This window comes from Vicugna pacos, unplaced genomic scaffold (genome assembly GCF_048564905.1).
Source record: "Vicugna pacos unplaced genomic scaffold, VicPac4 scaffold_17, whole genome shotgun sequence".
NCBI lineage: Eukaryota > Metazoa > Chordata > Mammalia > Artiodactyla > Camelidae > Vicugna > Vicugna pacos.
Window position 1 is genome coordinate 5,399,884 of NW_027328738.1, and position 27,882 is coordinate 5,427,765.

The 27,882-nt window shown below is 45.6% G+C and overlaps 1 long non-coding RNA gene across 1 annotated transcript; it reads left to right on the forward strand.

Moving 5' to 3' along the window:
• The first annotated feature begins 399 nt into the window (after positions 1-399).
• On the forward strand, positions 400-5,291 carry LOC140692753 (uncharacterized). Its single transcript, XR_012068322.1, has 3 exons — positions 400-526; positions 3,715-3,787; positions 5,161-5,291. It is a non-coding gene; the product is annotated as an uncharacterized lncRNA (long non-coding RNA).
• The last annotated feature ends 22,591 nt before the right edge of the window (positions 5,292-27,882 follow it).

Consider the following 27,882-nt stretch of genomic DNA (forward strand, 5'->3'; position numbering starts at 1 on the left):
TTCGAGCCTGCTATCCTCTACAGCTGTCTCCAGGCCAGTATTCTGTATTGTAGCAGAACATCTCTCATCAATGTGTTCGCATCTCTCCTCAATCCGTGCAGCCATATTTTCGGCCAGCTTCTCTTCGTGTCTCCCATAAAGTCGACTTCAACAGGACTGGGCAAGTCTGAAAGGACCTCGGAGCCTCTCCAGTAAGCTGAAGACAGGCAGATCTTCCACTGTCTGCCCTTTCAGGTTCTGGAAACTGACCCGTGAACTCAGGTCTTTGGGCAGCAGCAGTATCTCGAACTGACACAGCTTCCCGGACCAAAGACCTAAGCCAAGCTCCACAGAGGGCGGCAGCCCCTCCATCGCACTGATCCACCCACAGAACTCTGCCGGTTTACCTAAGATCCACAAGCCACAACAAGCCTCGCGGTACACACCAACATTCCACCTGGAATCCAACGGCTAACTGCCATCCCCAATGGCTGCTGCATCTTGTCAGTGTTGGGGGAGGGGCTGCATCCGACGAGAGGTTCCTAAGGTAAAAGTGATTCTACCCACTAGCGTCCCATGGGCCTTTGTTCTTCCCTCTTTCCTTTTGTTCAGATCTGTATGCACTGTAGCAAAGGAGGGAAGTGTGTCCATTTTCAGTTGAATATTTCAAACGTCTTTAAACTTTCTAACAGTTCACAGTACACAGAGACCCACTAAGGGAAACTATTGTTCCTGTAATATGGGCACACCCGCAATACATAGCCGTCGGATGATTTCTGCTGAAACACCCGCATTCACGGGACATCTATCCATTTGTTTCAAGGGGGCTGAAATTCCTAGGACTGATACAATCCCCAATGTGCACTTTACTGCCTGTCTCTTTTGATCTTAGTACACTTTTGCAGAGCTACTTTTACTTGTTATAGGCTTGTGCCATTTCTTCTCGACGTAGTGTAGAAGATGGCATTCATTCATCCTGTTGGAAGACTTGCAAGTCTATATCACGGACTAGGAATCCATTGGATTCCAAATCGGCATTTGGGTTAGGTCTCGATATGCTCATATGAATCAATATTTACAAATATAAATGCACGACTCTGATTTCCGAATACAGGTGTGCTGAGTACATTCAAGCCGCGATAGTGGGTCGATGCGTACTGAATGATCCTTGACATCACCTTGAGTAATTTCTTTTGAATATTCATGTTACCCTACCCTTTTTGTGTTGTTTGTTTGTTTGATTCTTTCTTGGTCTGCTTCTCGTTTGCTTTGCAAGCTCGTCCGGCCATGCATCTCTCCATTTGCTTCCAACAGAGAGTCATATAAGCTGACTCCCTTAAGATAGTGCTTCCAATCCCCTATGATTTCCTGCTTCCCTCTCCCATCTTTAGGGTTTTGATGTCCTCCTTGCCTTCTTCTTGTTTCTTCTTTTCCACTCATGCTCTTCTTGCATTTCCAATAAGGGTTTTCTTCTTTCCATTTCATCTTGCTGCTTATCCCTTCAGGGGAGAATTCTCAACCTTTCTTTTAGGATAAGTTTCAAACTGCTGAATTCTTTTAAGATTTGCAGGTCTGTGGATTTCTCTAGATCTGCTGTTATTAGAAATGGTGGTCATGTGGCATAGGCTACCCTAGATGGCAGCATTTTGCCATTCAAGCTATGGTCTATGTCCTGGCACTCCTCCCTGTCCTGCAATATTGCTGCTGAGATAGCAGCTGAAACCCCTCTGGAGGTTCTCTTGTGACTATGTTGCTTTCCTCCAGGCGCATTTTAAATCACTGGGATGCTCATGAACTTTGTTGATTTGGATCATACAGCTGCTGCTAAGTCTATTGGGATTCCACCTCTTTTGGACGCTGTGTACTTCCTGAATTCGCCTAGATGATTCTATCTTGGCTTTCAGCAAGTTTCAGTCTGATTTTTCTACACATAACTATTCAAAGATTGTTTGTTTCTTTATCTCTTGCTTTTCCATCTGGGACTCTTTCGAATTTTAGTCTTTCATGCCTTGTCTTCAACCAGGATTCAACAGCAATGTTTTCATTGGTTTGCACTTGCTTTCCTATGTGTGCTTCTGACCGAGGGATTTCTGTTCCCCTGTCTTCAAAGTCATTCACGCGTCCCTCTGCAATATCTAGTCTGCTTAGGACGGAATGTTAGCCCTGATATTTTCTCATCCACTGAATTTTCTGATATTATTTGGCTCGTCTTTAGGCTTTCTCTTCCCCTTTTCTGGTATTCTGCCTTTTGTGATTCTGAGACACTGTTGTTCTTCAGTGTTTCCCTCACCTCCATTTTCAATACTTGCTCTGGAGAGCGTTTTGCAGTCTAGTTGTCTGAAAGCTTATCTTTAGGGCCTTCAATCTCTTTGGAACTGAAAATGGTACTTCCTTTTCCTTTTACTGTATTTCTTCATCTCTACTGGTCAGGTAATTTCAATTATTTATGTAGACTTCTAGGGCTTGGTTAACTGAAAACTTTAGACTCTTGGCTCTACACAATTGCATGGGATTTCTGTGAGGACAAATTTTCCTAGACATTGATGCCATGTCCTGTTCCTGTGTGTGTTGTCTGGTCTATCTCCAATTGCTGGTGTTGCCTTTGTTGTGATGAACCCCCCATACTATTTCGATTAGGATAACCTCATTTTGATTACGCTTATCTCACAAATCTGAAAGAGCACAGGACACTTCCTCTGGTGGAAATGGAGCTTCTAAAGGTTCTCAGCTCTGCATTCTACTCTATGTTATTTTGGAGTGTTTCCAGAAGAGCAGAGTGTGAGTGCGCTTGTGCTTTGTAGTGCCACGGGAATGTCCCACTGAAACCAGTTCTTCCAAGAGCTTCTCTGTCTACAGAAACACCAGTGGAAGCATATCTATGGATGTCACACATCAGGGCCTGCTGGAATGATCCCGCAGCCCGAACTTGGTGTCCTCGCTGCCGAACCGTGCCGGTGCCATCCAAAATGTAGCATCCGCTTTTGAGAGATAAACTGAAGGAAATCCTTCCTCTTCTCACGCTGTGGTCTAGGACCACACTTCCTTGTCCTCTCATCCTTGTGGCACGGGTGCACGAAGGCAACCACAGAGCTGTTGCACATCCTGTGCCTCAAACCAAACCATAATCACAGCCCAGGTTATGAATGTAGCAGATCCTAAGGCTTTTCATTCTGAATTCAAACCCAAGGCCCCCTGGATCCCTCAGACCCGATGCACAATATCTCTGATTCAGCCCCACACATGCTCTATTGGCAAAATGCCAAATTGGTCTCTGGTCTTGCAGATGCACTGGGTGTGGCCATGGGACATATCGATAATTTCAACTGCACGCGCCAGGGTGGTTGCTTGTTCATTGGGGTCACAGGTCGGTTTGCTCTCTTGATAGGACCCACCACATCCCACAACGCACTCCAGATCCCTGAGACTCAGCGTGTGCCATCATCCGTAGCCCTATCCCTCCCTGAACGCTGCCTCTGCTACCTCAAATTTGGCAGCTCGGAGCTTGGTCTCAGAATCAACTGTGGGGATATTTTGCACTGGATTCTTTGAGTTCTGTCAGCCAAGCATCTGCTGTGCACTCTTCTAACACTCAGCGCATCACCTTCAATCCCATGTCTCCTGTCCGCTTGAGAGTGTGCGTCCAAGTTAAATAGAGTTTCACCTTTACTGCTCCATCAACAGGGCTCAGACCATGCACTGGTATCCATTCCCTGCTTTTCCTTCTCCTGCTTCCAGGTGTTCTGAGGCCTCATCCTGTCTTTGGAAGTAACAGACCTCTCTTCGGCAAGTGTCCTGTGCCAAGGGCTGGGTGAGTGGATGTTTCCATTGCTGTGTTCATGGGAGCGAGTGAGCGCAGGTTGCACTGCTTCTCTGTCAACTGGGCATCGATGAATCAACACTTTCCAGATACATTTCACAGAAATGTGATTTTTTTTTATCTCCTTGTTTCTATACAGCCGTGGTGGGAGGGATTGTCCGAAGACCCCAGTTTTGACATTGTGTTTATATCTCATTTGCAGCCTTTAAAAATTTAATAGAATTTATATAAATGTTTTGGGAGTTATACGAAAATGAAGTTAGTTTCTGAAACATACTAAATCGACCTAGAAACCAGACTTGTCAATTTCGGTAACATTTTGTCAGCTCTAAGGAAAACATAGACAGATAGAATGCAAACTAGCATTCCGAACTGTTAAAGGGGTCATGTCAACTCTTTACTGTGGAAGCCTCCGAAACCAACAGGAACCATGAAATAACTAATGGAAACATGAAATAACCCCCAAGCTTGGATTCCCTTGTGCATGTGGTGCCCTTTACTCCCGATGACACCTACTGGTCAATGTTGGCATTTCAAGGTGTAACATCCCTCTCAAGGAAAATACAAGAGGAAACGAACTAAATATATACATTTAGCTTTGAATCCAAAGAACCTAGAGGCATTATAGCTATGAGAACCCTGCTGCAGCTATGCTAGGCTACTGAGAACCAGGTGTTCTTCTATCAGTGATGAGAACGCTTAATCATCAGATCATGTTGGGTAAAGCACTTGAATGCAACCAAGTCTGCACCCCCATGATAGATTGCCCCCGGGGGCTTGACTCAATTGAAAGACGGTCCACATAAGCTGTGTCTTTCATGTCATTGGCGACTTTTACAGTTCCGTTCACTATCTGACTTCTAATATTTACCTAGACTGTCTTGAAAAACGGAGGCCTAATACAGATTCAAGTTCAGTCAAAGATTCCCCTCACTTACCACACTCCCTTCACCCCAGAGAAGACATAAACCCAGCATTTGCTGAATCTAGCGGAAGGCCATCGTTTCTTTGTGGGAGCTAAGTATTCAATTCCTATCTATTTCATATGAGAGTATTTGACCTTTATGGGGTTCCCTGTTGTTCACAGAGGATGAAGCTAGAGGAACTCTGATTCTAGGAGGGGCTTGCTCTTCTCTTACTGGCTTCATTGCAGCTCAGGTACTGATCCCTCAAAATGGATGCCTGAGTGGAGGGGAGGGAAGAGCAAGTGCTTGATAGCTAGGCCCAAACCTGGGAAAAGGCTTACCTGGGCTTGGTGCACTTTGATCTGAATGGCTTGGAATTGCCCCTTGGGTCGTGTGGATTATCTGACCTCTTTCAAGAACATGAGCGTTTTTATCATCTCTGCCATCTCTTCTCTGTAGACGTCAGGGATCTTGGACCCGTTCTTGGAGCAGAGAATTGAGGAACTTCCTCCAGTCCACGGTGGCCCTCCGTAGGTTTCTGCTAGTATCAGCGAGGTTCAATATGTCTCATGAATGCCTTTCGAGCCTGCTATCCTCTACAGCTGTCTCCAGGCCAGTATTCTCTATTGTAGCAGAACATCTCTCATCAATGTGTTCGCATCTCTCCTCAATCCGTGCAGCCATATTTTCGGCCAGCTTCTCTTCGTGTCTCCCATAAAGTCGACTTCAACAGGACTGGGCAAGTCTGAAAGGACCTCGGAGCCTCTCCAGTAAGCTGAAGACAGGCAGATCTTCCACTGTCTGCCCTTTCAGGTTCTGGAAACTGACCCGTGAACTCAGGTCTTTGGGCAGCAGCAGTATCTCGAACTGACACAGCTTCCCGGACCAAAGACCTAAGCCAAGCTCCACAGAGGGCGGCAGCCCCTCCATCGCACTGATCCACCCACAGAACTCTGCCCGGTTACCTAGGATCCACCAGCCACAACAAGCCTCGCGGTACACACCAACATTCCACCTGGAATCCAACGGCTAACTGCCATCCCCAATGGCTGCTGCATCTTGTCAGTGTTGGGGGAGGGGCTGCATCCGACGAGAGGTTCCTAAGGTAAATGTGATTCTACCCACTAGCGTCCCATGGGCCTTTGTTCTTCCCTCTTTCCTTTTGTTCAGATCTGTATGCACTGTAGCAACGGAGGGAAGTGTGTCCATTTTCAGTTGAATGTTTCACACGTCTTTAAACTTTCTAACAGTTCACAGTACACAGAGACCCACTAAGGGAAACTATTGTTCCTGTAATATGGGCACACCCGCAATACATAGCCGTCGGTTGATTTCTGCTGAAACACCCGCATTCACGGGACATCTATCCATTTGTTTCAAGGGGGTGAAATTCCTAGGAATGATACAATCCCCAATGTGCACTTTACTGCCTGTCTCTTTTGATCTTAGTACACTTTTGCGGAGCTACTTTTCCTTATTATAGGCTTGTGCCATTTCTTCTCGACGTAGTGTAGAAGATGGCATTCATTCATTCTGTTGGAAGACTTGCAAGTCTATATCACGGACTAGGAATCCATTGGATTCCAAATCGGCATTTGGGTTAGGTCACGAAATGCTCTTATGAATCAATGTTTACGAATATAAATGCACGCCTCTGATTTCCGAATACAGGTGTGCTGAGTACATTCAAGCCTCGATACTGGGTCGATGCGTACTGAATGATCCTTGACATCACCTTGAGTAATTTCTTTTGAATATTCATGTTACCCTACCCTTTTTGTGTTGTTTGTTTGTTTGATTCTTTCTTGGTCTGCTTCTCGTTTGTTTCGCAAACACGTCAGTCCATGCATCTCTCCGTTTGCTTCCAACAGAGAGTCATATAAGCTGACTCCCTTAAGATAGTGCTTCCAATCCCCTATGATTTCCTGCTTCCCTCTCCCATCTTTAGGGTTTTGATGTCCTCCTTGCCTTCTTCTTGTTTCTTCTTTTCCACTCATGCTCTTCTTGCATTTCCAATAAGGGTTTTCTTCTTTCCATTTCATCTTGCTGCTTATCCCTTCAGGGGAGAATTCTCAACCTTTCTTTTAGGATAAGTTTCAAACTGCTGAATTCTTTTAAGATTTGCAGGTCTGTGGATTTCTCTAGATCTGCTGTTATTAGAAATGGTGGTCATGTGGCATAGGCTACCCTAGATGGCAGCATTTTGCCATTCAAGCTATGGTCTATGTCCTGGCACTCCTCCCTGTCCTGCAATATTGCTGCTGAGATAGCAGCTGAAACCCCTCTGGAGGTTCTCTTGTGACTATGTTGCTTTCCTCCAGGCGCATTTTAAATCACTGGGATGCTCATGAACTTTGTTGATTTGGATCATACAGCTGCTGCTAAGTCTATTGGGATTCCACCTCTTTTGGACGCTGTGTACTTCCTGAATTCGCCTAGATGATTCTATCTTGGCTTTCAGCAAGTTTCAGTCTGATTTTTCTACACATAACTATCAAAGATTGTTTGTTTCTTTATCTCTTGCTTTTCCATCTGGGACTCTTTCGAATTTTAGTCTTTCATGCCTTGTCTTCAACCAGGATTCAACAGCAATGTTTTCATTGGTTTGCACTTGCTTTCCTATGTGTGCTTCTGACCGAGGGATTTCTGTTCCCCTGTCTTCAAAGTCATTCACGCGTCCCTCTGCAATATCTAGTCTGCTTAGGACGGAATGTTAGCCCTGATATTTTCTCATCCACTGAATTTTCTGATATTATTTGGCTCGTCTTTAGGCTTTCTCTTCCCCTTTTCTGGTATTCTGCCTTTTGTGATTCTGAGACACTGTTGTTCTTCAGTGTTTCCCTCACCTCCATTTTCAATACTTGCTCTGGAGAGCGTTTTGCAGTCTAGTTGTCTGAAAGCTTATCTTTAGGGCCTTCAATCTCTTTGGAACTGAAAATGGTACTTCCTTTTCCTTTTACTGTATTTCTTCATCTCTACTGGTCAGGTAATTTCAATTATTTATGTAGACTTCTAGGGCTTGGTTAACTGAAAACTTTAGACTCTTGGCTCTACACAATTGCATGGGATTTCTGTGAGGACAAATTTTCCTAGACATTGATGCCATGTCCTGTTCCTGTGTGTGTTGTCTGGTCTATCTCCAATTGCTGGTGTTGCCTTTGTTGTGATGAACCCCCCATACTATTTCGATTAGGATAACCTCATTTTGATTACGCTTATCTCACAAATCTGAAAGAGCACAGGACACTTCCTCTGGTGGAAATGGAGCTTCTAAAGGTTCTCAGCTCTGCATTCTACTCTATGTTATTTTGGAGTGTTTCCAGAAGAGCAGAGTGTGAGTGCGCTTGTGCTTTGTAGTGCCACGGGAATGTCCCACTGAAACCAGTTCTTCCAAGAGCTTCTCTGTCTACAGAAACACCAGTGGAAGCATATCTATGGATGTCACACATCAGGGCCTGCTGGAATGATCCCGCAGCCCGAACTTGGTGTCCTCGCTGCCGAACCGTGCCGGTGCCATCCAAAATGTAGCATCCGCTTTTGAGAGATAAACTGAAGGAAATCCTTCCTCTTCTCACGCTGTGGTCTAGGACCACACTTCCTTGTCCTCTCATCCTTGTGGCACGGGTGCACGAAGGCAACCACAGAGCTGTTGCACATCCTGTGCCTCAAACCAAACCATAATCACAGCCCAGGTTATGAATGTAGCAGATCCTAAGGCTTTTCATTCTGAATTCAAACCCAAGGCCCCCTGGATCCCTCAGACCCGATGCACAATATCTCTGATTCAGCCCCACACATGCTCTATTGGCAAAATGCCAAATTGGTCTCTGGTCTTGCAGATGCACTGGGTGTGGCCATGGGACATATCGATAATTTCAACTGCACGCGCCAGGGTGGTTGCTTGTTCATTGGGGTCACAGGTCGGTTTGCTCTCTTGATAGGACCCACCACATCCCACAACGCACTCCAGATCCCTGAGACTCAGCGTGTGCCATCATCCGTAGCCCTATCCCTCCCTGAACGCTGCCTCTGCTACCTCAAATTTGGCAGCTCGGAGCTTGGTCTCAGAATCAACTGTGGGGATATTTTGCACTGGATTCTTTGAGTTCTGTCAGCCAAGCATCTGCTGTGCACTCTTCTAACACTCAGCGCATCACCTTCAATCCCATGTCTCCTGTCCGCTTGAGAGTGTGCGTCCAAGTTAAATAGAGTTTCACCTTTACTGCTCCATCAACAGGGCTCAGACCATGCACTGGTATCCATTCCCTGCTTTTCCTTCTCCTGCTTCCAGGTGTTCTGAGGCCTCATCCTGTCTTTGGAAGTAACAGACCTCTCTTCGGCAAGTGTCCTGTGCCAAGGGCTGGGTGAGTGGATGTTTCCATTGCTGTGTTCATGGGAGCGAGTGAGCGCAGGTTGCACTGCTTCTCTGTCAACTGGGCATCGATGAATCAACACTTTCCAGATACATTTCACAGAAATGTGATTTTTTTTTATCTCCTTGTTTCTATACAGCCGTGGTGGGAGGGATTGTCCGAAGACCCCAGTTTTGACATTGTGTTTATATCTCATTTGCAGCCTTTAAAAATTTAATAGAATTTATATAAATGTTTTGGGAGTTATACGAAAATGAAGTTAGTTTCTGAAACATACTAAATCGACCTAGAAACCAGACTTGTCAATTTCGGTAACATTTTGTCAGCTCTAAGGAAAACATAGACAGATAGAATGCAAACTAGCAGTCCGAACTGTTAAAGGGGTCATGTCAACTCTTTACTGTGGAAGCCTCCGAAACCAACAGGAACCATGAAATAACTAATGGAAACATGAAATAACCCCCAAGCTTGGATTCCCTTGTGCATGTGGTGCCCTTTACTCCCGATGACACCTACTGGTCAATGTTGGCATTTCAAGGTGTAACATCCCTCTCAAGGAAAATACAAGAGGAAACGAACTAAATATATACATTTAGCTTTGAATCCAAAGAACCTAGAGGCATTATAGCTATGAGAACCCTGCTGCAGCTATGCTAGGCTACTGAGAACCAGGTGTTCTTCTATCAGTGATGAGAACGCTTAATCATCAGATCATGTTGGGTAAAGCACTTGAATGCAACCAAGTCTGCACCCCCATGATAGATTGCCCCCGGGGGCTTGACTCAATTGAAAGACGGTCCACATAAGCTGTGTCTTTCATGTCATTGGCGACTTTTACAGTTCCGTTCACTATCTGACTTCTAATATTTACCTAGACTGTCTTGAAAAACGGAGGCCTAATACAGATTCAAGTTCAGTCAAAGATTCCCCTCACTTACCACACTCCCTTCACCCCAGAGAAGACATAAACCCAGCATTTGCTGAATCTAGCGGAAGGCCATCGTTTCTTTGTGGGAGCTAAGTATTCAATTCCTATCTATTTCATACGAGAGTATTTGACCTTTATGGGGTTCCCTGTTGTTCACAGAGGATGAAGCTAGAGGAACTCTGATTCTAGGAGGGGCTTGCTCTTCTCTTACTGGCTTCATTGCAGCTCAGGTACTGATCCCTCAAAATGGATGCCTGAGTGGAGGGGAGGGAAGAGCAAGTGCTTGATAGCTAGGCCCAAACCTGGGAAAAGGCTTACCTGGGCTTGGTGCACTTTGATCTGAATGGCTTGGAATTGCCCCTTGGGTCGTGTGGATTATCTGACCTCTTTCAAGAACATGAGCGTTTTTATCATCTCTGCCATCTCTTCTCTGTAGACGTCAGGGATCTTGGACCCGTTCTTGGAGCAGAGAATTGAGGAACTTCCTCCAGTCCACGGTGGCCCTCCGTAGGTTTCTGCTAGTATCAGCGAGGTTCAATATGTCTCATGAATGCCTTTCGAGCCTGCTATCCTCTACAGCTGTCTCCAGGCCAGTATTCTCTATTGTAGCAGAACATCTCTCATCAATGTGTTCGCATCTCTCCTCAATCCGTGCAGCCATATTTTCGGCCAGCTTCTCTTCGTGTCTCCCATAAAGTCGACTTCAACAGGACTGGGCAAGTCTGAAAGGACCTCGGAGCCTCTCCAGTAAGCTGAAGACAGGCAGATCTTCCACTGTCTGCCCTTTCAGGTTCTGGAAACTGACCCGTGAACTCAGGTCTTTGGGCAGCAGCAGTATCTCGAACTGACACAGCTTCCCGGACCAAAGACCTAAGCCAAGCTCCACAGAGGGCGGCAGCCCCTCCATCGCACTGATCCACCCACAGAACTCTGCCCGGTTACCTAGGATCCACCAGCCACAACAAGCCTCGCGGTACACACCAACATTCCACCTGGAATCCAACGGCTAACTGCCATCCCCAATGGCTGCTGCATCTTGTCAGTGTTGGGGGAGGGGCTGCATCCGACGAGAGGTTCCTAAGGTAAATGTGATTCTACCCACTAGCGTCCCATGGGCCTTTGTTCTTCCCTCTTTCCTTTTGTTCAGATCTGTATGCACTGTAGCAACGGAGGGAAGTGTGTCCATTTTCAGTTGAATGTTTCACACGTCTTTAAACTTTCTAACAGTTCACAGTACACAGAGACCCACTAAGGGAAACTATTGTTCCTGTAATATGGGCACACCCGCAATACATAGCCGTCGGTTGATTTCTGCTGAAACACCCGCATTCACGGGACATCTATCCATTTGTTTCAAGGGGGCTGAAATTCCTAGGAATGATACAATCCCCAATGTGCACTTTACTGCCTGTCTCTTTTGATCTTAGTACACTTTTGCGGAGCTACTTTTCCTTATTATAGGCTTGTGCCATTTCTTCTCGACGTAGTGTAGAAGATGGCATTCATTCATTCTGTTGGAAGACTTGCAAGTCTATATCACGGACTAGGAATCCATTGGATTCCAAATCGGCATTTGGGTTAGGTCACGAAATGCTCTTATGAATCAATGTTTACGAATATAAATGCACGCCTCTGATTTCCGAATACAGGTGTGCTGAGTACATTCAAGCCTCGATACTGGGTCGATGCGTACTGAATGATCCTTGACATCACCTTGAGTAATTTCTTTTGAATATTCATGTTACCCTACCCTTTTTGTGTTGTTTGTTTGTTTGATTCTTTCTTGGTCTGCTTCTCGTTTGTTTCGCAAACACGTCAGTCCATGCATCTCTCCGTTTGCTTCCAACAGAGAGTCATATAAGCTGACTCCCTTAAGATAGTGCTTCCAATCCCCTATGATTTCCTGCTTCCCTCTCCCATCTTTAGGGTTTTGATGTCCTCCTTGCCTTCTTCTTGTTTCTTCTTTTCCACTCATGCTCTTCTTGCATTTCCAATACGGGTTTTCTTCTTTCCATTTCATCTTGCTGCTTATCCCTTCAGGGGAGAATTCTCAACCTTTCTTTTAGGATAAGTTTCGAACTGCTGAATTCTTTTAAGATTTGCAGGTCTGTGGCATTCTCTAGCTCTGCTGTTATTAGAAATGGTGGTCATGTGGCATAGGCTACCCTAGATGGCAGCATTTTGCCATTCAAGCTATGGTCTATGTCCTGGCACTCCTCCCTGTCCTGCAATATTGCTGCTGAGATAGCAGCTGAAACCCCTCTGGAGGTTCTCTTGTGACTATGTTGCTTTCCTCCAGGCACATTTTAAATCACTGGGATGCTCATGAACTTTGTTGATTTGGATCATACAGCTGCTGCTAAGTCTATTGGGATTCCACCTCTTTTGGACGCTGTGTACTTCCTGAATTCGCCTAGATGATTCTATCTTGGCTTTCAGCAAGTTTCAGTCTGATTTTTCTACACATCACTTTTCAAACATTGTTTGTTTCTTTATCTCTTGCTTTTCCATCTGGGACTCTTTCGAATTTTAGTCTTTCATGCCTTGTCTTCAACCAGGATTCAACAGCAATGTTTTCATTGGTTTGCACTTGCTTTCCTATGTGTGCTTCTGACCGAGGGATTTCTGTTCCCCTGTCTTCAAAGTCATTCACGCGTCCCTCTGCAATATCTCGTCTGCTTAGGACGGAATGTTAGCCCTGATATTTTCTCATCCACTGGGTTTTCCGATATTATTTGGCTCGTCTTTAGGCTTTCTCTTCCCCTTTTCTGGTATTCTGCCTTTTGTGATTCTGAGACACTGTTGTTCTTCAGTGTTTCCCTCACCTCCATTTTCAATACTTGCTCTGGAGAGCGTTTTGCAGTCTAGTTGTCTGAAAGCTTATGTTTAGGGCCTTCAATGTCTTTGGAACTGAAAATGGTACTTCCTTTTCCTTTTACTGTATTTCTTCATCTCTATTGGTCAGGTAATTTCAGGTATCTAATGTAGACTTCTAGGGTTTGGTTAACTGAAAATTTTAGACTCTTGGCTCTACACAATTGCATGGGATTTCTGTGAGTACAAATTTTCCTAGACATTGATGCCATGTCCTGTTCCTGTGTGTGTTGTCTGGTCTATCTCCAATTGCTGGTGTTGCCTTTGTTGTGATGAACCCCCCATTCTATTTCGATTAGGATAACCTCATTTTGATTACACTTATCTCACAAATCTGAAAGAGCACAGGACACTTCCTCTGGTGGAAATGGAGCTTCTAAAGGTTCTCAGCTCTGCATTCTACTCTATGTTATTTTGGAGTGTTTCCAGAAGAGCAGAGGGTGAGTGCGCTTGTGCTTTGTAGTGCCACGGGAATGTCCCACTGAAACCAGTTCTTCCAAGAGCTTCTCTGTCTACAGAAACACCAGTGGAAGCATATCTATGGATGTCACACATCAGGGCCTGCTGGAATGATCCCGCAGCCCGAACTTGGTGTCCTCGCTGCCGAAACGTGCCGGTGCCATCCAAAATGTAGCATCCGCTTTTGAGAGATAAACTGAAGGAAATCCTTCCTCTTCTCACGCTGTGGTCTTGGACCACACTTCCTTGTCCTCTCATCCTTGTGGCACGGGTGCACGAAGCCAACCACAGAGCTGTTGCACATCCTGTGCCTCAAACCAAACCATAATCACAGCCCAGGTTATGAATGTAGCAGATCCTAAGGCTTTTCATTCTGAATTCAAACCCAAGGCCCCCTGGATCCCTCAGACCCGATGCACAATATCTCTCATTCAGCCCCACACATGCTCTATTGGCAAAATACCAAATTGATCTCTGGTCCTGCAGATGCACTGGGTGTGGCCATGGGACATATCGATAATTTCAACTGCACGCGCCAGGGTGGTTGTTTGCTCACTGGGGCCTCAGGTCGGTTTGCTCTCTTGATAGGACCCAGCACATCCCACAATGCACTCCAGATCCCTGAGACTCAGCGTGTGCCTCCATCCGTAGCCCTATCCCTCCCTGAACGCTGCCTCTGCTACCTCAAATTTGGCAGCTCGGATCTTGGTCTCAGAATCAAATGTGGGGATATTTTGCACTGGAATCTTTGAGTTCTGTCAGCCAAGCATCTGCTGTGCACTCTTCTAACACTCAGCGCATCACCTTCAATCCCATGTCTCATGTCCGCTTGAGAGTGTGCGTCCAAGTTAAAGAGAGTTTCACCTTTACTGCTCCATCAACAGGGCTCACTGGTATCCTTTCCCTGCTTTTCCTTCTCCTGCTTCCAGGTGTTCTGAGGCCTCATCCTGTCTTTGGAAGTAACAGACCTCTCTTCGGCAAGTGTCCTGTGCCAAGGGCTGGGTGAGTGGATGTTTCCATTGCTGTGTTCATGGGAGCGAGTGAGCGCAGGTTGCACTGCTTCTCTGTCAACTGGGCATCGATGAATCAACACTTTCCAGATACATTTCACAGAAATGTGATTTTTTTTTATCTCTTGGTTTCTATACAGCCGTGGTGGGAGGGATTGTCCGAAGACTCCAGTTTTGACATTGTGTTGATATCTCATTTGCAGCCTTTAAAAATTTAATAGAATTTATATAAATGTTTTGGGAGTTATACGAAAATGAAGTTAGTTTCTGAAACATACTAAATCGACCTAGAAGCCAGACTTGTCAATTTCGGTAACATTTTGTCAGCTCTAAGGAAAACATAGACAGATAGAATGCAAACTAGCAGTCCGAACTTTTAAAGGGGTCATGTCAGCTCTTTACTGTTGAAGCTTCCGAAACCAACAGGAACCATGAAATAACTAATGGAATCATGAAATAACCCCCAAGCTTGGATTCCCTTGTGCATGTGGTGCCCTTTACTCCCGATGACACCTACTGGTCAAAGATGGCATTTCAAGGTGTAACATCACTCTGAAGGAAAATACAAGAGGAAACGAATTGAATATATACATTTAGCTTTGAATCCAAAGAACCTAGAGGCATTATAGCTATGAGAACCCTGCTGCAGCTATGCTAGGCTACTGAGAACCAGGTGTTCTTCTATCAGTGATGAGAACGCTTAATCATCAGATCATGTTGGGTAAAGCACTTGAATGCAACCAAGTCTGCACCCCCATGATAGATTGCCCCCGGGGGCTTGACTCAATTGAAAGACGGTCCACATAAGCTGTCTTTCATGTCATTGGCGACTTTTACAGTTCCGTTCACTATCTGACTTCTAATATTTACCTAGACTGTCTTGAAAAACGGAGGCCTAATACAGATTCAAGTTCAGTCAAAGATTCCCCTCACTTACCACACTCCCTTCACCACAGAGAAGACATAAACCCAGCATTTGCTGACTGTAGCGGAAGGCCATCGTTTCTTTGTGGGAGCTAAGTATTCAATTCCTATCTATTTCATACGAGAGTATTTGACCTTTATGGGGTTCCCTGTTGTTCACAGAGGATGAAGCTAGAGGAACTCTGATTCTAGGAGGGGCTTGCTCTTCTCTTACTGGCTTCATTGCAGCTCAGGTACTGATCCCTCAAAATGGATGCCTGAGTGGAGGGGAGGGAAGAGCAAGTGCTTGATAGCTAGGCCCAAACCTGGGAAAAGGCTTACCTGGGCTTGGTGCACTTTGATCTGAATGGCTTGGAATTGCCCCTTGGGTCGTGTGGATTATCTGACCTCTTTCAAGAACATGAGCGTTTTTATCATCTCTGCCATCTCTTCTCTTTAGACGTCAGGGATCTTGGACCCGTTCTTGGAGCAGAGAATTGAGGAACTTCCTCCAGTCCACGGTGGCCCTCCGTAGGTTTCTGCTAGTATCAGCGAGGTTCAATATGTCTCATGAATGCCTTTCGAGCCTGCTATCCTCTACAGCTGTCTCCAGGCCAGTATTCTCTATTGTAGCAGAACATCTCTCATCAATGTGTTCGCATCTCTCCTCAATCCGTGCAGCCATATTTTCGGCCAGCTTCTCTTCGTGTCTACCATAAAGTCGACTTCAACAGGACTGGGCAAGTCTGAAAGGACCTCGGAGCCTCTCCAGTAAGCTGAAGACAGGCAGATCTTCCACTGTCTGCCCTTTCAGGTTCTGGAAACTGACCCGTGAACTCAGGTCTTTGGGCAGCAGCAGTATCTCGAACTGACACAGCTTCCCGGACCAAAGACCTAAGCCAAGCTCCACAGAGGGCGGCAGCCCCTCCATCGCACTGATCCACCCACAGAACTCTGCCCGGTTACCTAGGATCCACCAGCCACAACAAGCCTCGCGGTACACACCAACATTCCACCTGGAATCCAACCGCTAACTGCCATCCCCAATGGCTGCTGCATCTTGTCAGTGTTGGGGGAGGGGCTGCATCCGACGAGAGGTTCCTAAGGTAAATGTGATTCTACCCACTAGCGTCCCATGGGCCTTTGTTCTTCCCTCTTTCCTTTTGTTCAGATCTGTATGCACTGTAGCAACGGAGGGAAGTGTGTCCATTTTCAGTTGAATGTTTCACACGTCTTTAAACTTTCTAACAATTCACAGTACACAGAGACCCACTAAGGGAAACTATTGTTCCTGTAATATGGGCACACCCACAATACATAGCCGTCGGATGATTTCTGCTGAAACACCCGCATTCACGGGACATCTATCCATTTGTTTCAAGGGGGCTGAAATTCCTAGGACTGATACAATCCCCAATGTGCACTTTACTGCCTGTCTCTTTTGATCTTAGTACACTTTTGCGGAGCTACTTTTCCTTGTTATAGGCTTGTGCCATTTCTTCTCGACGTAGTGTAGAAGATGGCATTCATTCATCCTGTTGGAAGACTTGCAAGTCTATAGCACGGACTAGGAATCCATTGGATTCCAAATCGGCATTTGGGTTAGGTCACGATATGCTCATATGAATCAATATTTACGAATATAAATGCACGCCTCTGATTTCCGAATACAGGTGTGCTGAGTACATTCAAGCCTCGATACTGGGTCGATGCGTACTGAATGATCCTTGACATCACCTTGAGTAATTTCTTTTGAATATTCATGTTACCCTACCCTTTTTGTGTTGTTTGTTTGTTTGATTCTTTCTTGGTCTGCTTCTCGTTTGCTTTGCAAACACTTCAGGCCATGCATCTCTCCGTTTGCTTCCAACAGAGAGTCATATAAGCTGACTCCCTTAAGACAGTGCTTCCAATCCCCTATGATTTCCTGCTTCCCTCTCCCATCTTTAGGGTTTTGATGTCCTCCTTGCCTTCTTCTTGTTTCTTCTTTTCCACTCATGCTCTTCTTGCATTTCCAATACGGGTTTTCTTCTTTCCATTTCATCTTGCTGCTTATCCCTTCAGGGGAGAATTCTCAACCTTTCTTTTAGGATAAGTTTCAAACTGCTGAATTCTTTTATGATTTGCAGGTCTGTGGATTTCTCTAGCTCTGCTGTTATTTGAAATGGTGGTCATGTGGCATAGGCTACCCTAGATGGCAGCATTTTGCCATTCAAGCTATGGTCTATGTCCTGGCACTCCTCCCTGTCCTGCAATATTGCTGCTGAGATAGCAGCTGAAACCCCACTGGAGGTTCTCTTGTGACTATGTTGCTTTCCTCCAGGCGCATTTTAAATCACTGGGATGCTCATGAACTTTGTTGATTTGAATCATACAGCTGCTGCTAAGTCTATAGGGATTCCACCTCTTTTGGACGATGTGTACTTTCTGAATTCGCCTAGATGATTCTATCTTGGCTTTCAGCAAGTTTCAGTCTGATTTTTCTACACATCACTTTTCAAACATTGTTTGTTTCTTTATCTCTTGCTTTTCCATCTGGGACTCTTTCGAATTTTAGTCTTTCATGCCTTGTCTTCAACCAGGATTCAACAGCAATGTTTTCATTGGTTTGCACTTGCTTTCCTATGTGTGCTTCTGACCGAGGGATTTCTGTTCCCCTGTCTTCAAAGTCATTCACGCGTCCCTCTGCAATATCTCGTCTGCTTAGCACGGAATGTTAGCCCTGATATTTTCTCATCCACTGAGTTTTCTGATATTATTTGGCTCGTCTTTAGGCTTTCTCTTCCCCTTTTCTGGTATTCTGCCTTTTGTGATTCTGAGACACTGTTGTTCTTCAGTGTTTCCCTCACCTCCATTTTCAATACTTGCTCTGGAGAGCGTTTTGCAGTCTAGTTGTCTGAAAGCTTATCTTTAGGGCCTTCAATCTCTTTGGAACTGAAAATGGTACTTCCTTTTCCTTTTACTGTATTTCTTCATCTCTACTGGTCAGGTAATTTCAGGTATCTAATGTAGACTTCTAGGGCTTAGTTAACTGAAAACTTTAGACTCTTGGCTCTACACAATTGCATGGGATTTCTGTGAGGACATATTTTCCTTGACATTGATGCCATGTCCTGTTCCTGTGTGTGTTGTCCGGTCTATCTCCAATTGCTGGTGTTGCCTTTGTTGTGATGAACCCCCCATACTATTTCGATTAGGATAACCTCATTTTGATTACGCTTATCTCACAAATCTGAAAGAGCACAGGACACTTCCTCTGGTGGAAATGGAGCTTCTAAAGGTTCTCAGCTCTGCATTCTACTCTATGTTATTTTGGAGTGTTTCCAGAAGAGCAGAGTGTGAGTGCGCTTGTGCTTTGTAGTGCCACGGGAATGTCCCACTGAAACCAGTTCTTCCAAGAGCTTCTCTGTCTACAGAAACACCAGTGGAAGCTTATCTATGGATGTCACACATCAGGGCCTGCTGGAATGATCCCGCAGCCCGAACTTGGTGTCCTCGCTGCCGAACCGTGCCGGTGCCATCCAAAATGTAGCATCCGCTTTTGAGAGATAAACTGAAGGAAATCCTTCCTCTTCTCACGCTGTGGTCTTGGACCACACTTCCTTGTCCTCTCATCCTTGTGGCACGGGTGCACGAAGGCAACCACAGAGCTGTTGCACATCCTGTGCCTCAAAGCAAACCATAATCACAGCCCAGGTTATGAATGTAGCAGATCCTAAGGCTTTTCATTCTGAATTCAAACCCAAGGCCCCCTGGATCCCTCAGACCCGATGCACAATATCTCTGATTCAGCCCCACACATGCTCTATTGGCAAAATGCCAAATTGGTCTCTGGTCTTGCAGATGCACTGGGTGTGGCCATGGGACATATCGATAATTTCAACTGCGCGCGCCAGGGTGGTTGCTTGCTCATTGGGGTCCCAGGTCGGTTTGCTCTCTTGATAGGACCCACCACATCCCACAACGCACTCCAGATCCCTGAGACTCAGCGTGTGCCACCATCCGTAGCCCTATCCCTCCCTGAACGCTGCCTCTGCTACCTCAAATTTGGCAGCTCGGATCTTGGTCTCAGAATCAACTGTGGGGATATTTTGCACTGGAATCTTTGAGTTCTGTCAGCCAAGCATCTGCTGTGCACTCTTCTAACACTCAGCGCATCACCTTCAATCCCATGTCTCCTGTCCGCTTGAGAGTGTGCGTCCAAGTTAAAGAGGGTTTCACCTTTATTGCTCCATCAACAGGGCTCACTGGTATCCATTCCCTGCTTTTCCTTCTCCTGCTTCCAGGTGTTCTGAGGCCTCATCCTGTCTTTGGAAGTAACAGACCTCTCTTCGTCAAGTGTCCTGTGCCAAGGGCTGGGTGAGTGGATGTTTCCATTGCTGTGTTCATGGGAGCGAGTGAGCGCAGGTTGCACTGCTTCTCTGTCAGCTGGGCATCGATGAATCAACACTTTCCAGATACATTTCACAGAAATGTGATTTTTTTTTATCTCTTGGTTTCTATACAGCCGTGGTGGGAGGGATTGTCCGAAGACTCCAGTTTTGACATTGTGTTGATATCTCATTTGCCGTCTTTAAAAATTTAATAGAATTGATATAAATGTTTTGGTAGTTATACGAAAATGAAGTTAGTTTCTGAAACATACTAAATCGACCTAGAAGCCAGACTTGTCAATTTCGGTAACATTTTGTCAGCTCTAAGGAAAACATAGACAGATCGAATGCAAACTAGCAGTCCGAACTGTTAAAGGGGTCATGTCAACTCTTTACTGTGGAAGCCTCCGAAACCAACAGGAACCATGAAATAACTAATGGAAACATGAAATAACCCCCAAGCTTGGATTCCCTTGTGCATGTGGTGCGCTTTACTCCCGATGACACCTACTGGTCAATGTTGGCATTTCAAGGTGTAACATCCCTCTCAAGGAAAATACAAGAGGAAACGAACTAAATATATACATTTAGCTTTGAATCCAAAGAACCTAGAGGCATTATAGCTATGAGAACCTGCTGCAGCTCTGCTAGGCTACTGAGAACCAGGTGTTCTTCTATCAGTGATGAGAACGCTTAATCATCCGATCATGTTGGGTAAAGCACTTGAATGCAACCAAGTCTGCACCCCCATGATAGATTGCCACCGGGGGCTTGACTCAATTGAAAGACGGTCCACATAAGCTGTGTCTTTCATGTCATTGGCGACTTTTACAGTTCCGTTCACTATCTGACTTCTAATATTTACCTAGACTGTCTTGAAAAACGGAGGCCTAATACAGATTCAAGTTCAGTCAAAGATTCCCCTCACTTACCACACTCCCTTCACCCCAGAGAAGACATAAACCCAGCATTTGCTGAATCTAGCAGAAGGCCATCGTTTCTTTGTGGGAGCTAAGTATTCAATTCCTATCTATTTCATACGAGAGTATTTGACCTTTATGTGTTTCCCTGTTGTTCACAGAGGATGAAGCTAGAGGAACTCTGATTCTAGGAGGGGCTTGCTCTTCTCTTACTGGCTTCATTGCAGCTCAGGTACTGATCCCTCAAAATGGATGCCTGAGTGGAGGGGAGGGAAGAGCAAGTGCTTGATAGCTAGGCCCAAACCTGGGAAAAGGCTTACCTGGGCTTGGTGCACTTTGATCTGAATGGCTTGGAATTGCCCCTTGGGTCGTGTGGATTATCTGACCTCTTTCAAGAACATGAGCGTTTTTATCATCTCTGCCATCTCTTCTCTTTAGACGTCAGGGATCTTGGACCCGTTCTTGGAGCAGAGAATTGAGGAACTTGCTCCAGTCCACGGTGGCCCTCCGTAGGTTTCTGCTAGTATCAGCGAGGTTCAATATGTCTCATGAATGCCTTTCGAGCCTGCTATCCTCTACAGCTGTCTCCAGGCCAGTATTCTCTATTGTAGCAGAACATCTCTCATCAATGTGTTCGCATCTCTCCTCAATCCGTGCAGCCATATTTTCGGCCAGCTTCTCTTCGTGTCTCCCATAAAGTCGACTTCAACAGGACTGGGCAAGTCTGAAAGGACCTCGGAGCCGCTCCAGTAAGCTGAAGACAGGCAGATCTTCCACTGTCTGCCCTTTCAGGTTCTGGAAACTGACCCGTGAACTCAGGTCTTTGGGCAGCAGCAGTATCTCGAACTGACACAGCTTCCCGGACCAAAGACCTAAGCCAAGCTCCACAGAGGGCGGCAGCCCCTCCATCGCACTGATCCACCCACAGAACTCTGCCCGGTTACCTAGGATCCACCAGCCACAACAAGCCTCGCGGTACACACCAACATTCCACCTGGAATCCAACGGCTAACTGCCATCCCCAATGACTGCTGCATCTTGTCAGTGTTGGGGGAGGGGTTGCATCCGACGAGAGGTTCCTAAGGTAAAAGTGATTCTACCCACTAGCGTCCCATGGGCCTTTGTTCTTCCCTCTTTCCTTTTGTTCAGATCTGTATGCACTGTAGCAACGGAGGGAAGTGTGTCCATTTTCAGTTGAATATTTCAAACGTCTTTAAACTTTCTAACAGTTCACAGTACACAGAGACCCACTAAGGGAAACTATTGTTCCTGTAATATGGGCACACCCGCAATACATAGCCGTCGGATGATTTCTGCTGAAACACCCGCATTCACGGGACATCTATCCATTTGTTTCAAGGGGGCTAATATTCCTAGGACTGATACAATCCCCAATGTGCACTTTACTGCCTGTCTCTTTTGATCTTAGTACACTTTTGCGGAGCTACTTTTACTTGTTATAGGCTTGTGCCATTTCTTCTCGACGTAGTGTAGAAGATGGCATTCATTCATCCTGTTGGAAGACTTGCAAGTCTATATCACGGACTAGGAATCCATTGGATTCCAAATCGGCATTTGGGTTAGGTTACGATATGCTCATATGAATCAATATTTACGAATTTAAATGCACGCCTCTGATTTCCGAATACAGGTGTGCTGAGTACATTCAAGCCGCGATACTGGGTCGATGCGTACTGAATGATCCTTGACATCACCTTGAGTAATTTCTTTTGAATATTCATGTTACCCTACCCTTTTTGTGTTGTTTGTTTGTTTGATTCTTTCTTGGTCTGCTTCTCGTTTGCTTTGCAAGCTCGTCAGGCCATGCATCTCTCCATTTGCTTCCAACAGAGAGTCATATAAGCTGACTCCCTTAAGATAGTGCTTCCAATCCCCTATGATTTCCTGCTTCCCTCTCCCATCTTTAGGGTTTTGATGTCCTCCTTGCCTTCTTCTTGTTTCTTCTTTTCCACTCATGCTCTTCTTGCATTTCCAATAAGGTTTTACTTCTTTCCATTTCATCTTGCTGCTTATCCCTTCAGGGGAGAATTCTCAACCTTTCTTTTAGGATAAGTTTCAAACTGCTGAATTCTTTTAAGATTTGCAGGTCTGTGGCTTTCTCTAGCTCTGCTGTTATTAGAAATGGTGGTCATGTGGCATAGGCTACCCTAGATGGCAGCATTTTGCCATTCAAGCTATGGTCTATGTCCTGGCACTCCTCCCTGTCCTGCAATATTGCTGCTGAGATAGCAGCTGAAACCCCTCTGGAGGTTCTCTTGTGACTATGTTGCTTTCCTCCAGACGCATTTTAAATCACTGGGATGCTCATGAACTTTGTTGATTTGGATCATACAGCTGCTGCTAAGTCTATTGGGATTCCACCTCTTTTGGACGCTGTGTACTTCCTGAATTCGCCTAGATGATTCTATCTTGGCTTTCAGCAAGTTTCAGTCTGATTTTTCTACACATCACTTTTCAAACATTGTTTGTTTCTTTATCTCTTGCTTTTCCATCTGGGACTCTTTCGAATTTTAGTCTTTCATGCCTTGTCTTCAACCAGGATTCAACAGCAATGTTTTCATTGGTTTGCACTTGCTTTCCTATGTGTGCTTCTGACCGAGGGATTTGTGTTCCCCTGTCTTCAAAGTCATTCACGCGTCCCTCTGCAATATCTCGTCTGCTTAGGACGGAATGTTAGCCCTGATATTTTCTCATCCACTGAGTTTTCTGATATTATTTGGCTCGTCTTTAGGCTTTCTCTTCCCCTTTTCTGGTATTCTGCCTTTTGTGATTCTGAGACACTGTTGTTCTTCAGTGTTTCCCTCACCTCCATTTTCAATACTTGCTCTGGAGAGCGTTTTGCAGTCTAGTTGTCTGAAAGCTTATCTTTAGGGCCTTCAATCTCTTTGGAACTGAAAATGGTACTTCCTTTTCCTTTTGCTGTATTTCTTCATCTCTACTGGTCAAGTAATTTTAGGTATCTAATGTAGACTTCTAGGGCTTGGTTAACTGAAAACTTTAGACTCTTGGCTCTACACAACTGCATGGGATTTCTGTGAGGACATATTTTCCTAGACATTGCTGCCATGTCCTGTTCCTGTGTGTGTTGTCTGGTCTATCTCCAATTGCTGGTGTTGCCTTTGTTGTGATGAACCCCCCATACTATTTCGATTAGGATAACCTCATTTTGATTACGCTTATCTCACAAATCTGAAAGAGCACAGGACACTTCCTCTGGTGGAAATGGAGCTTCTCAAGCTTCTCAGCTCTGCATTCTACTCTCTGTTATTTTGGAGTGTTTCCAGAAGAGCAGAGTGTGAGTGCGCTTGTGCTTTGTAGTGCCACGGGAATGTCCCACTGAAACCAGTTCTTCCAAGAGCTTCTCTGTCTACAGAAACACCAGTGGAAGCATATCTATGGATGTCACACATCAGGGCCTGCTGGAATGATCCCGCAGCCCGAACTTGGTGTCCTCGCTGCCGAACCGTGCCGGTGCCATCCAAAATGTAGCATCCGCTTTTGAGAGATAAACTGAAGGAAATCCTTCCTCTTCTCACGCTGTGGTCTTGGACCACACTTCCTTGTCCTCTCATCCTTGTGGCACGGGTGCACGAAGGCAACCACAGAGCTGTTGCACATCCTGTGCCTCAAACCAAACCATAATCACAGCCCAGGTTATGAATGTAGCAGATCCTAAGGCTTTTCATTCTGAATTCAAACCCAAGGCCCCCTGGATCCCTCAGACCCGATGCACAATATCTCTGATTCAGCCCCACACATGCTCTATTGGCAAAATGCCAAATTGGTCTCTGGTCTTGCAGATGCACTGGGTGTGGCCATGGGACATATCGATAATTTCAACTGCGCGCGCCAGGGTGGTTGCTTGCTCATTGGGGTCCCAGGTCGGTTTGCTCTCTTGATAGGACCCACCACATCCCACAACGCACTCCAGATCCCTGAGACTCAGCGTGTGCCACCATCCGTAGCCCTATCCCTCCCTGAACGCTGCCTCTGCTACCTCAAATTTGGCAGCTCGGAGCTTGGTCTCAGAATCAACTGTGGGGATATTTTGCACTGGAATCTTTGAGTTCTGTCAGCCAAGCATCTGCTGTGCACTCTTCTAACACTCAGCGCATCACCTTCAATCCCATGTCTCCTGTCCGCTTGAGAGTGTGCGTCCAAGTTAAAGAGGGTTTCACCTTTACTGCTCCATCAACAAGGCTCACTGGTATCCATTCCCTGCTTTTCCTTCTCCTGCTTCCAGGTTTTCTGAGGCCTCATCCTGTCTTTGGAAGTAACAGACCTCTCTTCGGCAAGTGTCCTGTGCCAAGGGCTGGGTGAGTGGATGTTTCCATTGCTGTGTTCATGGGAGCGAGTGAGCGCAGGTTGCACTGCTTCTCTGTCAACTGGGCAGCGATGAATCAACACTTTCCAGATACATTTCATAGAAATGTGATTGTTTTTTATCTCTTGGTTTCTATACAGCCGTGGTGGGAGGGATTGTCCGAAGACTCCAGTTTTGACATTGTGTTGACATCTCATTTGCAGTCTTTAAAAATTTAATAGAATTGATATAAATGTTTTGGGAGTTATACGAAAATGAAGTTAGTTTCTGAAACATACTAAATCGACCTAGAAGCCAGACTTGTCAATTTCGGTAACATTTTGTCAGCTCTAAGGAAAACATAGACAGATCGAATGCAAACTAGCAGTCCGAACTGTTAAAGGGGTCATGTCAACTCTTTACTGTTGAAGCCTCCGAAACCAACAGGAACCGTGAAATAACTAATGGAAACATGAAATAACCCCCAAGCTTGGATTCCCTTGTGCATGTGGTGCCCTTTACTCCCGATGACACCTACTGGTCAATGTTGGCATTTCAAGGTGTAACATCCCTCTCAAGGAAAATACAAGAGAAAACGAACTAAATATATACATTTAGCTTTGAATCCAAAGAACCTAGAGGCATTATAGCTATGAGAACCCTGCTGCAGCTATGCTAGGCTACTGAGAACCAGGTGTTCTTCTATCAGTGATGAGAACGCTTAATCATCCGATCATGTTGGGTAAAGCACTTGAATGCAACCAAGTCTGCACCCCCATGATAGATTGCCACCGGGGGCTTGACTCAATTGAAAGACGGTCCACATAAGCTGTGTCTTTCATGTCATTGGCGACTTTTAAAGTTCCGTTCACTATCTGACTTCTAATATTTACATAGACTGTCTTGAAAAACGGAGGCCTAATACAGATTCAAGTTCACTCAAAGATTCCCCTCACTTACCACACTCCCTTCACCCCAGAGAAGACATAAACCCAGCATTTGCTGAATCTAGCGGAAGGCCATCGTTTCTTTGTGGGAGCTAAGTATTCAATTCCTATTTCATACGAGAGTATTTGACCTTTATGGGGTTCCCTGTTGTTCACAGAGGATGAAGCTAGAGGAACTCTGATTCTAGGAGGGGCTTGCTCTTCTCTTACTGGCTTCATTGCAGCTCAGGTACTGATCCCTCAAAATGGATGCCTGAGTGGAGGGGAGGGAAGAGCAAGTGCTTGATAGCTAGGCCCAAACCTGGGAAAAGGCTTACATGGGCTTGGTGCACTTTGATCTGAATGGCTTGGAATTGCCCCTTGGGTCGTGTGGATTATCTGACCTCTTTCAAGAACATGAGCGTTTTTATCATCTCTGCCATCTCTTCTCTTTAGACGTCAGGGATCTTGGACCCGTTCTTGGAGCAGAGAATTGAGGAACTTCCTCCAGTCCACGGTGGCCCTCCGTAGGTTTCTGCTAGTATCAGCGAGGTTCAATATGTCTCATGAATGCCTTTCGAGCCTGCAATCCTCTACAGCTGTCTCCAGGCCAGTATTCTCTATTGTAGCAGAACATCTCTCATCAATGTGTTCGCATCTCTCCTCAATCCGTGCAGCCATATTTTCGGCCAGCTTCTCTTCGTGTCTCCCATAAAGTCGACTTCAACAGGACTGGGCAAGTCTGAAAGGACCTCGGAGCCGCTCCAGTAAGCTGAAGACAGGCAGATCTTCCACTGTCTGCCCTTTCAGGTTCTGGAAACTGACCCGTGAACTCAGGTCTTTGGGCAGCAGCAGTATCTCGAACTGACACAGCTTCCCGGACCAAAGACCTAAGCCAAGCTCCACAGAGGGCGGCAGCCCCTCCATCGCACTGATCCACCCACAGAACTCTGCCCGGTTACCTAGGATCCACCAGCCACAACAAGCCTCGCGGTACACACCAACATTCCACCTGGAATCCAACGGCTAACTGCCATCCCCAATGACTGCTGCATCTTGTCAGTGTTGGGGGAGGGGTTGCATCCGACGAGAGGTTCCTAAGGTAAAAGTGATTCTACCCACTAGCGTCCCATGGGCCTTTGTTCTTCCCTCTTTCCTTTTGTTCAGATCTGTATGCACTGTAGCAACGGAGGGAAGTGTGTCCATTTTCAGTTGAATATTTCAAACGTCTTTAAACTTTCTAACAGTTCACAGTACACAGAGACCCACTAAGGGAAACTATTGTTCCTGTAATATGGGCACACCCGCAATACATAGCCGTCGGATGATTTCTGCTGAAACACCCGCATTCACGGGATATCTATCCATTTGTTTCAAGGGGGCTAAAATTCCTAGGACTGATACAATCCCCAATGTGCACTTTACTGCCTGTCTCTTTTGATCTTAGTACACTTTTGCGGAGCTACTTTTACTTGTTATAGGCTTGTGCCATTTCTTCTCGACGTAGTGTAGAAGATGGCATTCATTCATCCTGTTGGAAGACTTGCAAGTCTATATCACGGACTAGGAATCCATTGGATTCCAAATCGGCATTTGGGTTAGGTTACGATATGCTCATATGAATCAATATTTACGAATTTAAATGCACGCCTCTGATTTCCGAATACAGGTGTGCTGAGTACATTCAAGCCGCGATACTGGGTCGATGCGTACTGAATGATCCTTGACATCACCTTGAGTAATTTCTTTTGAATATTCATGTTACCCTACCCTTTTTGTGTTGTTTGTTTGTTTGATTCTTTCTTGGTCTGCTTCTCGTTTGCTTTGCAAGCTCGTCAGGCCATGCATCTCTCCATTTGCTTCCAACAGAGAGTCATATAAGCTGACTCCCTTAAGATAGTGCTTCCAATCCCCTATGATTTCCTGCTTCCCTCTCCCATCTTTAGGGTTTTGATGTCCTCCTTGCCTTCTTCTTGTTTCTTCTTTTCCACTCATGCTCTTCTTGCATTTCCAATAAGGTTTTACTTCTTTCCATTTCATCTTGCTGCTTATCCCTTCAGGGGAGAATTCTCAACCTTTCTTTTAGGATAA